The following is a 15,051-nucleotide window of genomic DNA, read 5'->3' as shown; positions in this document are numbered from 1 at the left end:
CATTTGTTTCAGTACCAAAATTCGAAACTCCAAATCATATTCATTTCAAATGAGTGGTCTTGATCAAACATTCGAAAACCATGATGTTTGTTACCCAACAAGATCCAGCACAAATTTTTTTCTTGAATATGATTTCCGTGTGAGTTTCATTCGAAAGTCCATGTCACTTAAAATTTTTCAAAACACACTTGTCACTGACTACACTGGTTAAACAAGTAATTTCTGTTACAATTTCTCACCTTATGTTTAGGATGATATGTAACGACATTTTTTTCCTACCCACAAAGCATTATAAAAGAAACCCTTTGATACTTATCAACAAGTATTCGATTGTAATTCACGGGAACCTACACAAGCTATTGATCATTTCTCTTAATGATTAATGAAGTAATCTTTGCCCGAGATTTCATCTGCTTTTGTGTCAATTGTTTGACATCACAATATCCCAAATTTTTCTTATCTTTGTTTCTCGTCTACATTCTTTGGAACACTGCACTCACGAAATCCTTGAGGTTCTGAGTAATACCAACTCAGGCTGATGATTTCAAACATCTGGCATATGACTTCGCTTTTCATCCCAAAAGTGAAAGAGCCTTGCTTCCATACGAAGGGTTCTGACGGTTACAATCATCATGGGGATAACAATAAAGGCTGTCTATACATGACGTATGGTATTCTGTCCGATTTTCAAGGAGATGTGACAGCTACTTTTTGACGCATGGCTACTTTTACGCAGTAATGGTCCGATTTTCAAGGCGCCACATCGGATATCATTAAATACCTATCCCGCTTCAAATTCAAACTTCACGGTTACATATAAAAGGGCATTCAAGGGTTCATTATTAATTTACACGATCAAAAAGAACAATTCCCAAATTCTCTGATCTTCAAAATCTTCAAACCCTAACAATGGCGACATCTGCTCATGTTGATTCTCATACCACTGAAGATGCCTCTTCATTACCAATAATGAAGATTCAAGCATCAAACTATCACTTGGAGGGTGATGTTTCTCAATACCCGGAAGAATTGTAGATGCTAATCGTTGCCTTGAAGAACTCTGTTTTGTCTAAGGCGATGTTCAGTTCATTCTCTATTCCAATGTCCTGGCTTTCTCAAGCAGGATCAACTGCTACTTACAACAAAGCTTCTGATACGATTACTTTTCAGCTGGTGAATGACAAAAAGGCCAGGCTATCCAAGAAACTATTTTGTCAAATTCTTGAAATTCCGAATTCACCTCCATATGTTGCTTTCACATTCCCTCAAATTGTCAATATGTTTAATGAGATGGGATATCAGCCTTCACTATCAATGATCAGTGATTTCAAGAAATCTGGTCTTCTTATTTGGAATTTTTCTATGATGTTTAACTGGGAGAACAGTTGGTCTTGATAAAGGAAGAATGGAGGTTTATGCAATGGTTGCTGGAATCTATTATGATCTTCAAGTGGATTATTCTACACAATTATGGAAGGAATTCCAAAAGGGTGTAGAACACACGAATAGCACAAAGTTACGAGTTCCAATGGCAACTGGCATAAAGTTGACACCTTCGTTAGATAAACCTGCAGTTGACATAACTCTTTATAGGAGCATGATAGGTTCATTACTTTATCTTACAGCAAGTAGACCTGATATCATGTTTTCTATGTGTAATTGTGCAACATATCAGTCTAATCCATGAGAACCACATCTCACTGCTGTGAAGAATATATTTCGTTATCTTAAAGGAACAATTTCGTTAGGATTGTGGTATCCTTCGAAAACTGGGTTCTTTGTACAAGCATATTCGGATGCAGACTTGGGTGGGTGTAATCTTGATCGAAAAAGCACAAGTGGTGGATGTCAATTTCTAAATGGCAAATTGGTGAGCTGGCAATCGAAAAAGCAAACATGTGTATCCATTTCAACAGCTGAAGCAGAATATGTGGCTGCTGCTGCTTGCACTTCAAAAATTATATGGATTCAAAGTCAATTGCGTGATTATGCAATCAATATGAAAAAGATTCCATTATATTGTGATTCTCAAAGTGCAATAAGAATTTGTCAAAATCCTGTGCAGCATTCGAAGACTAAACATATAGCACTTCGTTATCATTTCATCAAAGATCACGTGGAGGATGGAAATATTGAAGTACATTTCGTGAAAACAACTGATCAGTTAGCTGATATTTTCACGAAACCCTTAGATGAAAAATCTCTTGTGAAAATTATAGAAGGGCTTGGAATGATCGATGGAAATTCTGTTCCATGCGAAAAAGGAGAATGATGGTTGACAAGGAATGAATCAGAGACGCTGAATAAAAGACAATGCAAAGTCATTCAGCATTCAGAGGTTACTGTTCATAGTCAAGGCTTCGACCCCTTCGAATTCGTACATTTCTCACTTATCAGAGAATGATAAAATTTCGTCTTTTTGCAACAAGTACAGTATATTTTCATTTTCGAAAAATTAAAAATCCAAAAAGATTTTCTTTTGTTTTGTCATTTCATTTTCAAAAATTCAAAAATCCAAAAAGATTTTCGTTTGTTTTGTCATTTAATTTTCGAAAATTCAAAAATCCAAAAAGATTTACATTTGTTCTCTCGTTACTTTCGAAAACTCAAAACAACAAAAATATTTTGATTCGTATTTCTTTTTAGTATTTTGTTACAAATAATCATGAAGATTCAGAGTGGATTATGCTTGTAGTTCTAAGGTCCGGTACATTTTTCGTATGAATCGATAAATTTTTCATCATTTGAACTAGTTAAGTTGTCCCTAGAAGCATGCTGCTGCATGTTGTCCAAAAGCCTCCAATGACTCAATGTGTGTGTACGAAAGCCTTAATGAAATTTTTCATACGAAAATTTCTTCCCAAACAGGCTTATATTCACATTAGTCTCTAAGCTACCTGACTCTTCTCAATATGAGTTAAGAGTTTACTGTTTGGTCCAAAAATAACAGAGGTACTTTTCGTGTCGTACATCAATCTTTTTCACCTATAAAGTTCTTACACGATCACACACGAAGACATATGTCCGAGAGGTTTCTGATCAAACCCATCGAGACTTAGACATATCAAAAATCTGTGTTTATGATCTGACATCATGAGACCGTGATGAAAGTGAAACCCAATTTTCACTATACTTTTAAGGAATTGACGGGGAACAATGTTCCAGATTTTCACGAAACATTTGTTTCAGTACCAAAATTCGAAACTCCAAATCATATTCATTTCAAATGAGTGGTCTTGATCAAACATTCGAAAACCATGATGTTTGTTACCCAACAAGATCCAGCACAAATTTTTTTCTTGAATAAGATTTCCGTGTGAGTTTCATTCGAAAGTCCATGTCACTTAAAATTTTTCAAAACACACTTGTCACTGACTACACTGGTTAAACAAGTAATTTATGTTACAATTTCTCACCTTATGTTTAGGATGATATGTAACGGAATTTTTTTCCTACCCACGAAGCATTATAAAAGAAACCCTTCGATACTTATCAACAAGTATTCGATTGTAATTCACGGGAACCTACACAAGCTATTGATCATTTCTCTTAATGATTAATGAAGTAATCTTTGCCCGGGATTTCATCTGCTTTTGTGTCAATTGTTTGACATCACAATATCCCAAATTTTTCTTATCTTCGTTTCTCGTCTACATTCTTTGGAACACTGCACTCACGAAATCCTTGAGGTTCTGAGTAATACCAACTCAGGCTGATGATTTCAAACATCTGGCATATGACTTCGCTTTTCATCCCAAAAGTGAAAGAGCCTTGCTTCCATACGAAGGGTTCTGACGGTTACAATCATCATGGGGATAACAATAAAGGCTGTCTATACATGACGTATGGTATTCTGTCCGATTTTCAAGGAGATGTGATAGCTACTTTTTGACGCATGGCTACTTTTACGCAGTAATGGTCTGATTTTCAAGGCGCCACGTCGGATATCATTAAATACCTATCCCGCTTCAAATTCAAACTTCACGGTTACATATAAAAGGGCATTCAAGGGTTCATTATTAGTTTACACGATCAAAAAGAACAATTCCCAAATTCTCTGATCTTCAAAATCTTCAAACCCTAACAATGGCGACTTCTGCTCATGTTGATTCTCATACCACTGAAGATGCCTCTGCATTACCAATAATGAAGATTCAAGCATCAAACTATCACTTGGAGGGTGATGTTTCTCAATACCCGGAAGAATTGAAGATGCTAATCGTTGCCTTGAAGAACTCTGTTTTGTCTAAGGCGATCTTCAGTTCATTCTTTGTTCCAATGTCCTGGCTTTCTCAAGCAGGATCACCTGCTACTTACAACAAAGCTTCTGATACGATTACTTTTCATCTGGTGAACGACAAAAAGGTCAGGCTATCCAAGAAACTATTTTGTCAAATTCTTGAAATTCCGAATTCACCTCCATATGTTGCTTTCACATTCCCTCAAATTGTCAATATGTTTAATGAGATGGGATATCAGCCTTCACTATCAAAGATCAGTGATTTCAAGAAATCTGGTCTTCCACGACTATGAAATTTCTTATTTGGAATTTTTCTAAGATGTTTAACTGGGAGAACAGTTGGTCTTGATAAAGGAAGAATGGAGGTTTATGCAATGGTTGCTGGAATCTATAATGATCTTCAAGTGGATTATTCTACACAATTATGGAAGGAATTCCAAAAGGGTGTAGAACACACGAATAGCACAAAGTTACGAGTTCCAATGGCAACTGGCATAAAGTTGACACCTTCGTTAGATAAACCTGCAGTTGACATAACTCTTTATAGGAGCATGATAGGTTCATTACTTTATCTTACAGCAAGTAGACCTGATATCATGTTTTCTATGTGTAATTGTGCAACATATCAGTCTAATCCACGAGAACCACATCTCACTGCTGTGAAGAATATATTTCGTTATCTTAAAGGAACAATTTCGTTAGGATTGTGGTATCCTTCGAAAACTGGGTTCTTTGTACAAGCATATTCGGATGCAGACTTGGGTGGGTGTAATCTTGATCGAAAAAGCACAAGTGGTGGATGTCAATTTCTAAATGGCAAATTGGTGAGCTGGCAATCGAAAAAGCAAACATGTGTATCCATTTCAACAGCTGAAGCAGAATATGTGGCTGCTGCTGCTTGCACTTCAAAAATTATATGGATTCAAAGTCAATTGCGTGATTATGCAATCAATATGAAAAAGATTCCATTATATTGTGATTCTCAAAGTGCAATAAGAATTTGTCAAAATCCTGTGCAGCATTCGAAGACTAAACATATAGCACTTCGTTATCATTTCATCAAAGATCACGTGGAGGATGGAAATATTGAAGTACATTTCGTGAAAACAACTGATCAGTTAGCTGATATTTTCACGAAACCCTTAGATGAAAAATCTCTTGTGAAAATTATAGAAGGGCTTGGAATGATCGATGGAAATTCTGTTCCATGCGAAAAAGGAGAATGATGGTTGACAAGGAATGAATCAGAGACGCTGAATAAAAGACAATGCAAAGTCATTCAGCATTCAGAGGTTACTGTTCATAGTCAAGGCTTCGACCCCTTCGAATTCGTACATTTCTCACTTATCAGAGAATGATAAAATTTCGTCTTTTTGCAACAAGTACAGTATATTTTCATTTTCGAAAAATTAAAAATCCAAAAAGATTTTCTTTTGTTTTGTCATTTCATTTTCAAAAATTCAAAAATCCAAAAAGATTTTCGTTTGTTTTGTCATTTAATTTTCGAAAATTCAAAAATCCAAAAAGATTTACATTTGTTCTCTCGTTACTTTCGAAAACTCAAAACAACAAAAATATTTTGATTCGTATTTCTTTTTAGTATTTTGTTACAAATAATCATGAAGATTCAGAGTGGATTATGCTTGTAGTTCTAAGGTCCGGTACATTTTTCGTATGAATCGATAAATTTTTCATCATTTGAACTAGTTAAGTTGTCCCTAGAAGCATGCTGCTGCATGTTGTCCAAAAGCCTCCAATGACTCAATGTGTGTGTACGAAAGCCTTAATGAAATTTTTCATACGAAAATTTCTTCCCAAACAGGCTTATATTCACATTAGTCTCTAAGCTACCTGACTCTTCTCAATATGAGTTAAGAGTTTACTGTTTGGTCCAAAAATAACAGAGGTACTTTTCGTGTCGTACATCAATCTTTTTCACCTATAAAGTTCTTACACGATCACACACAAAGACATATGTCCGAGAGGTTTCTGATCAAACCCATCGAGACTTAGACATATCAAAAATCTGTGTTTATGATCTGACATCATGAGACCGTGATGAAAGTGAAACCCAATTTTCACTATACTTTTAAGGAATTGACGGGGAACAATGTTCCAGATTTTCACGAAACATTTGTTTCAGTACCAAAATTCGAAACTCCAAATCATATTCATTTCAAATGAGTGGTCTTGATCAAACATTCGAAAACCATGATGTTTGTTACCCAACAAGATCCAGCACAAATTTTTTTCTTGAATAAGATTTCCATGTGAGTTTCATTCGAAAGTCCATGTCACTTAAAATTTTTCAAAACACACTTGTCACTGACTACACTGGTTAAACAAGTAATTTATGTTACAATTTCTCACCTTATGTTTAGGATGATATGTAACGGAATTTTTTTCCTACCCACGAAGCATTATAAAAGAAACCCTTCGATACTTATCAACAAGTATTCGATTGTAATTCACGGGAACCTACACAAGCTATTGATCATTTCTCTTAATGATTAATGAAGTAATCTTTGCCCGGGATTTCATCTGCTTTTGTGTCAATTGTTTGACATCACAATATCCCAAAATTTTCTTATCTTTGTTTCTCGTCTACATTCTTTGGAACACTGCACTCACGAAATCCTTGAGGTTCTGAGTAATACCAACTCAGGCTGATGATTTCAAACATCTGGCATATGACTTCGCTTTTCATCCCAAAAGTGAAAGAGCCTTGCTTCCATACGAAGGGTTCTGACGGTTACAATCATCATGGGGATAACAATAAAGGCTGTCTATACATGACGTATGGTATTCTGTCCGATTTTCAAGGAGATGTGATAGCTACTTTTTGACGCATGGCTACTTTTACGCAGTAATGGTCTGATTTTCAAGGCGCCACGTCGGATATCATTAAATACCTATCCCGCTTCAAATTCAAACTTCACGGTTACATATAAAAGGGCATTCAAGGGTTCATTATTAGTTTACACGATCAAAAAGAACAATTCCCAAATTCTCTGATCTTCAAAATCTTCAAACCCTAACAATGGCGACTTCTGCTCATGTTGATTCTAATACCACTGAAGATGCCTCTGCATTACCAATAATGAAGATTCAAGCATCAAACTATCACTTGGAGGGTGATGTTTCTCAATACCCGGAAGAATTGAAGATGCTAATCGTTGCCTTGAAGAACTCTGTTTTGTCTAAGGCGATCTTCAGTTCATTCTTTGTTCCAATGTCCTGGCTTTCTCAAGCAGGATCACCTGCTACTTACAACAAAGCTTCTGATACGATTACTTTTCATCTGGTGAACGACAAAAAGGTCAGGCTATCCAAGAAACTATTTTGTCAAATTCTTGAAATTCCGAATTCACCTCCATATGTTGCTTTCACATTCCCTCAAATTGTCAATATGTTTAATGAGATGGGATATCAGCCTTCACTATCAAAGATCAGTGATTTCAAGAAATCTGGTCTTCCACGACTATGAAATTTCTTATTTGGAATTTTTCTAAGATGTTTAACTGGGAGAACAGTTGGTCTTGATAAAGGAAGAATGGAGGTTTATGCAATGGTTGCTGGAATCTATAATGATCTTCAAGTGGATTATTCTACACAATTATGGAAGGAATTCCAAAAGGGTGTAGAACACACGAATGCTATTCATGGTATTTCGTGTGCCAGATTCTGGAGCTTAATTTTGCAATACTTTTACAACAAGGAAGGGATTTTGGTACCCAATGGTGAAGAAAGAGCCATTTTTCAATCGTACCATTATCCGAAGGATGTCACAGATAGTGCTGAAGTTTTTCCATCAGTTGCTCGTATTCCCGATGCAATGCTTAAACGAGTTGATCCTTCGAATTCTGTCTTGGTGGCATATTTGAAGACCATTGATTCTACAATCGAAATTGGCATACTATTGGCAAGAGATGATAAGAAATCCAAGAAGTCGAAGAAGACTGAACCAGAGTTAAAATCTTCGAAATCTCCAAAGAAGAAGCCTGAAACAGTTGAAGTGTTTGTTCTTGACACTCAAGTGATTGAGCCTATTATTGAAGAAACACAAGAGCATGTTGTCATTCCTTCGAAGACTGGTATGTTTCGAAGAATCAAAATGAAGTTAATTCATAAAAGCAAGTCTCCTACAAATAAAGTGGTTCGAAAACCTCAAATCACTCATCAAGGTATTTTAATTAGAGAAGTGCCAACACCTGTTTCTCCGGTGTCCAAGAAACGAAGGGCTGAGGATATGGCAAAACATTTGTCAAAGAAGAAGAAGAAGAGAACCCAAAAACTCGTGATTTCTACTCAGTCAACAGAAGATGATGATGAAAGAATTCCAGAAACACCAGAGTTAAATCCTCACGAAGGAAGTTTAGATTCGGTTGCCAAATCAGTTTTTGAGGCGGTACGAACTTCAGGCATCCCTGCAAACGTATCTGATACGGATGCAAATGTCAATATGGGTGATGGAGATGCGAAGAATGAAGATCCAGGTCAATCTACTTCTGTTTCCTTCGAAAGTATTGTTTCTTTACCACCATTCATTATTCCCACTACTTCAACCACTGATTCTCCTACATTCGAACACATTATCAATCAACCATTCACTTCTATTTTTTCTTCTCAATCCACTGACACACCCAAACCGACTTCGAATGTTCAAGAAACCATTTTTATGGAGACAGAAACTGATACAGAGGGGTTTGGAGGCACGTTTGAGGAATTGGAATTTCATGATGAAGAAGAGCAGTTTCCAGATCATATGCTAATGACCATGAAGCAATTTAAAATTCTGAATCAGAAGTTGAATTCGATAATTCAATCTCAAGCTGATTTGGGGGGTGGCTCATCTATTTCAAGTTTGGAGGTTGATACTATGTTGAAGATGTTCGAAGCCAGAGTTGTGAGCAAAGTATCTGGAATGCCTACTGACTCTGAATCAAGAATTTTGGAGAAAGTTGATCATAATGATCAAAATAATGAACTTCAGATCTATTCTCAAAATTCAAAGTTTACAAGTGATGTGAAAGAGTTGAAGAATGTCACAAAGGAAAGGCATATTCTTTTTGTTCAGGGAGTGAAGAAAGTAAGGGAGGATGTTAATTTGCAAATTCGTGAACTTCGTGAAGACATGCAAAAAGAAGTTGCTTCTGTTCAACAAGATTATGCATCCTTGAATCAAAAGGTTGATATAATTTGTGACGCTGTCACCAAATTTGTCAAATTGTATGAAAGGTTGAGTCCTCAACTTACTCAACTTTCAACAATTGAAAGTGCAAACTTTGAGGAGGTGATTACTTTGCTCAAGGAGTTAAAAGAAATTTCTGATAGGCCAGTTTCTTCTTCCCTGATTACTCCTGAATTTTTATCACAAAAGTTTATCCAATTCGAAGCCATTCTCAACAAGCAACTTGCTCCTCTCTTTCGCATATCAAGCCTTCTTCCAACAACAAATGTCCCACATGTTTTCACAGGGGTGCAAGGGGGAGAAAGAAAAACTAGTGAGTCGAAGACTAGTGGTGAAGATGCGAAAGTTGTAGGAAAAGTTTTTTCTTCGAAGATCCCAACAACAAAGCCAGTTATAGTTTCTGCTGGGATGGTTACTTCAACAGTCGTTACAACGCTACCTATTACAAGACCTATTTCGAAAGGAATTGTAATTGGTAAATCTACGGAGACTGGTGAGAGTGGTTCGAAATCAAAAGAGGCAATTGACAATCCAGCTTTGAAAGATAAAGGGAAATCGTTTGTAGTGGAATTGTCAAAAGAAGAAAAGAAGGCTGCAGCAGAAGCTGAAATCGAAAAACTGAGGTTGATTCAAAGTATTATGGCTCAGCGTGCTGGTGATCCGAAGGGAATGGACAAAAGTGATCCATCCGAACAATACAATTACGAAACAATCGAGGCCAAGGTAGCATATATGTAACACCGTAATTTTTCAAACAGATTTTTCATTTTAAAACCACATACTTTTCATAACATTTTGTATAGAAATCTCGTTTATTCATTTTACAAGCACAACTCCATTAATTATCCAGGATCCTCAAAATATAACTCTTTCTCTGGTGTGTACAATCAAGCCGGTGCCTTCCCGCGATCCTCGGAGATACCTGAAACACATAACACATAACACGATAACCACGAAGCTTAGTGAGTTCCCCAAAATACCACATACAACACATACGCCACTCGAGGCTATAAATCGGTACGACCCTCCGGTCGATGTGTCTCAGCGGGACCCTCCAGTCCCGTAGCTCGTTGGACCCTCTGGTCCGGTCTAGCTCGTTGGACCCTCCGGTCCGGTCTGAATCGTTGGACCCTCCGGTCCGGTCTATATAACACATAGCATACATATATCATAATGCACATAATCTCAACATATAACACATAAGACCCTCTGGTCTGCACATAGATACCACTCTAGGTAATGTATAGTGAGAAGACTCACCTCGCATGATGTCGGATACCTTCTCGTGCTCGATAACCCGACCTAGCCTCCTCCTATCAAAATGATAACATCTCTAATAAAATCCTCTCATGTTCTCATCCCTAATAATGGGTAGAAGACCATTCTACCCCTCTCTGACCTCTCTTGAATCAGCTTGACCAAAACCCCAAGGTCAACTGAAGTCAACTCTAGTCAACGGTCAGACTTTGACCAGACTCGTCGAGTGCACTCGAGTGACTCGGCGAGTCCATGCGTGTCCTCTGAATCCTCAAAAAGCCTCACTCGACTCGTCGAGTTAACCTTTCACTCGACGGGTTACCACTGGTCACGAACCGCGGGGCAACCCGACTCGACTCGTCGAGTCCCCATATGGACTCGGCGAGTTCCCTCCATGACAACACTCAAAAGACCTTCTGAGGTCAGATCTGTTTCTCTAACTTATAGATCTGACCTTCTTACACCCAATAATCACGTAAAGGTTCAATCTTTAAGCTCATGCAACACTCTTATGCCCTTATATGAAGAAATAGCTCCTAAAATGGCAACCTATATCCATAACCCCAAAGGTACTGCATAAAGCTGGAAGATTGGGACTCTCTGGACCTCTTAAGGTCCATATCTAAAGCTTATTCCACATTGGGACCTCATATGCATCATATACAATCCAAGAAAGGGTAAAGAAAACCCTAGATTCAAGGATTTTACACAAAACAGAAAGAAGGGGCGAAATACTACCTCAAAATGGAGATCCTTGCTTAGATGTCTCAGAATAACAACCTCCTTTGGTCCTTCAAGCTGAATCCCTTCACTTCATTTGAAAAACCACACAAAATCTACTTGATTTCATCACAAGAACTCTTCCTTGGCTCCAATGGAGATTTAGGGTTTCTCACAGGAGATATGAGGCGCACCCAAGGTCATAAGTTCCTTTAAATAGGCTCCAACCCCGAAACTTAGGGTTTTCTCTGCCCAGTGCCTACTCGGCGAGTCCATCCTCGGACTCGTCGAGTCCGCTCATTAAACCCACACGGTCAATCTCGACTCGACTCGGCGAGTTGGTCCCTCAACTCGTCGAGTCCCTCCTTAAAGCTCAATATTAACATACACAATAATGTCCCTGAAAATCCGGATGTTACAATTCTCCCCCACTTGAATTAGATTTCTCCCTCGAAATCGCTCTTCCACAACATATAGATCTAATCCAATAACCAAACAGCACCAGCGAAAGGGTCTCATACCACACAACTATCTTCCTCTCTGGACACCTGAATTCTAACAGGAACTCCTCCCTGGAAAAGGACAGACCCATCTGCCACTACGCTACCCCTCCTGACTCTCAAGAGTCTGGAAACTCTAGTATCTCGATACACAGCTAGACCGCTCTCTTCAGGTGTCACCTCGTTATTCGCTCCTCGAATAATAAACCCTGATAGCTCACTGCACCTCTGATTCCCTGGTGGGGACCGATAAAAACAAGTCCATGCCCAGAACTGGCTACCGATCACTCGTCCCAAACATGATAAAGGACCCAGATCATATACCAAGGAATGGAAGGATCACATCACACCAGGGACTCATCCACTGTACTGCAATCAAATCCATCTGAACAATGAATCTTCAACACCCTGACCTCAAACACAGATAATGATCATGCTTGTTCTGAAGCGTCCTCTGACATCTAACAAACATAAACCTCAGCTCCCCTCTCAAAACTGAGCATCGGGTCCTCACCCGACCCAGCAGCTGAACCTCTAAAGGTTACCCCTTGCATGTCCCAAAACATCTCGTCTACTTCCTTTCCACAACCACTATCTCGGCCCAGTGTGACACACACCAGTCATGGAGTTCGCTGTACCTCAAGCGAATACTGAATTCGACTCACTCTCGATCTCTGTCGTCCACTACTCATTAGTTCCATACGTTTCACGGTTTTCTCATACCAACGAATTGACCCACTCCGGTCCAAGACACCATATGGAACAATACTCCCTTCCAAATGAAATGCATCTCTGAATCTGGAATCTCATTCTGTCTACTCGATACACCACTAGAATCGAACTCAACTCGAGAGTCTGATCTGGCACATAATTGGAACCACTCGTCCCAATGAACCACTCAACTCATGATTCATGATCCGCAACTCATGCGTTCTTCACTTATCCACTTCCCTTTGGTTGTGTCAACCATTACTCAATTCAGAATATAACAACTCCCGACAATTATGGAGATCCCAGTCTCACCCCTGATTCGACCACCAGGCTCCCACAAAACTCAAATATTAGGGCTTCCCAAGCCCAAAACTCCTCTATCTCACGCTCTGACCAGAGAGTACTTCGTCGCAACATTCTCTTGCTGACTAGTGGGTACTACGGCTCCCCGCAGTATCACAACAACCTCTCGCTGAATAGTGAGTACTACGGCTCCCCGTAGCATCACAACAACCTCTCACTGAATAGTGAGTACTACGGCTCCCCGCAGCATCACCACAACCTTTCACTGAATAGTGAGTACTACAGCTCCCCGTAGCATCACCACAACCTATCACTGAATAGTGAGTACTACGGCTCCCCGTAGCATCACCACAACCTCTCACTGAATAGTGAGTACTACGGCTCCCCGTAGCATCACCACAACCTCTCACTGAATAGTGAGTACTACGGCTCCTCGTAGCATCACCACAACCTCCCACTGAATAGTGAGTACTACGGCTCCTCGTAGCATCACCACAACCTCTCACTGAATAGTGAGTACTACGGGTCCCCGTAGCATCACCACAACCTCTCACTGAATCATTGAAACTGCAGCTCCCCGCAGTCTTACCGCACTTACTCTTACCACTTCACAATCTCATCCTCAGGTTGACACCACACTGCGATCATTAACTCATGCTCTGAGGCCCAGCATAGATAGGTACACACACACCCCTCCAGGCTAAGAATCACTACTTCGGACGACCACCTTCGTGACAAAACCTCTTTTTCTCGCTGCAATTCGCATTCTCAAATAAATCCATTGATGTCAATTAGCTGAAGGGCCCCCACCGGAACCATAGACACTCGGTACACCACTCGTCATCTCCAACTCAAAACTCAAAATAATCCGAGAATTAGGACATTAAACTCGGATACCCCTGAATACCGTCACAACGCCTCGCAGTGTCTTGACTCTACCACTGATCTCATACTCATGGCATCATATTCAGATACCGCATTGCTTCCTCGGAATCTCGCAACCGGTCTTTCTCTCGTGCCACTTGTATCCCCAGAATACTCCTTCTCCTAAATTAAAACACGGGGGAATTGCCAACGACTCCGAACACGAAGATGACAATCCGAAACTTCCTCCTCTATTGCTCAAAACTCATGCAAGAATACTCATAACGACCTTGAAGTTGGTTGCCCAATCAACTTCTTCCCTTCCCATACTGCATATAATAGCCCATACTCTGAACCAGAATTCCTCAACCGCCGAACTAACCTCACAAGCCAACCACCTCGAATTCACCATTTTAACCTTGAAGGATTCCTAACCACCACAAGATCTCCGACCAACGGCCACTTGCTGTGGAGACACTCATCCTTTTTCAAACACGTACCACATGCACTATCTCACTCTGCACCTCTCCTTGACCACCAATAACCCTGGTTTCAGGAATCCGCACCGCATGCCATCTCTATCCAGTTCCCTAACCGCTCTCGAACAAATATCTGATCTCCTCAAAAGTACCCGGTTCTCCCCCACTTAGGGTTCGAACCATCACCAATTGGTTCGCCAACCATCTAACTCACAGACTGTTTTTACCAATAACATCGTACCTACTATTGGAAGGTGATAAGCAATGCTCGATGAAACCCTCAGAAACTTCTCATCATGACTACCTCTAGTCATTCAAAATCTCGTACCATCCTACTACCGGACATCTCAATTGTCCAGTCGTAACCCTGACTCTCAGTCTGAAAATAACGAACTAACATATTCCTCATCCTCGACTCTTCAACCAACGTTCCATCATGTGGGTTGTAATAAGAGTGGAGTCCTCATTACCACACTCGATACTTATCATAGACAAAAAGAGCCACCGCCCCAATATCCTCTTCTTGCTCGTCTGCCGCTGCAGCTAATACATGCCCTACTATGCTCAAATAGGGTGTATCCTTGTCCTTAACCATCTCAGTCCCCGCTGACAACCTGCTCATGCTCTAACATTACCTCTCGGCAGACATACTGCCCAAATACTCTAATGAAAGATCGTAACCAAAGCTAACCCACAGGGCTCACCCCCAACCTTGGAAACCGAAAATCTCAATACCTCTCCTGTTTCTCACAGGAACAGAAATAGCACCCCTCAGGTCACAGAAAA

Source organism: Lactuca virosa, chromosome 5 (assembly GCF_052849685.1).
Source record: "Lactuca virosa cultivar CGN04683 chromosome 5, Lactuca_virosa_CGN04683_v6, whole genome shotgun sequence".
NCBI lineage: Eukaryota > Viridiplantae > Streptophyta > Magnoliopsida > Asterales > Asteraceae > Lactuca > Lactuca virosa.
This window is presented reverse-complemented; position numbering follows the sequence as displayed.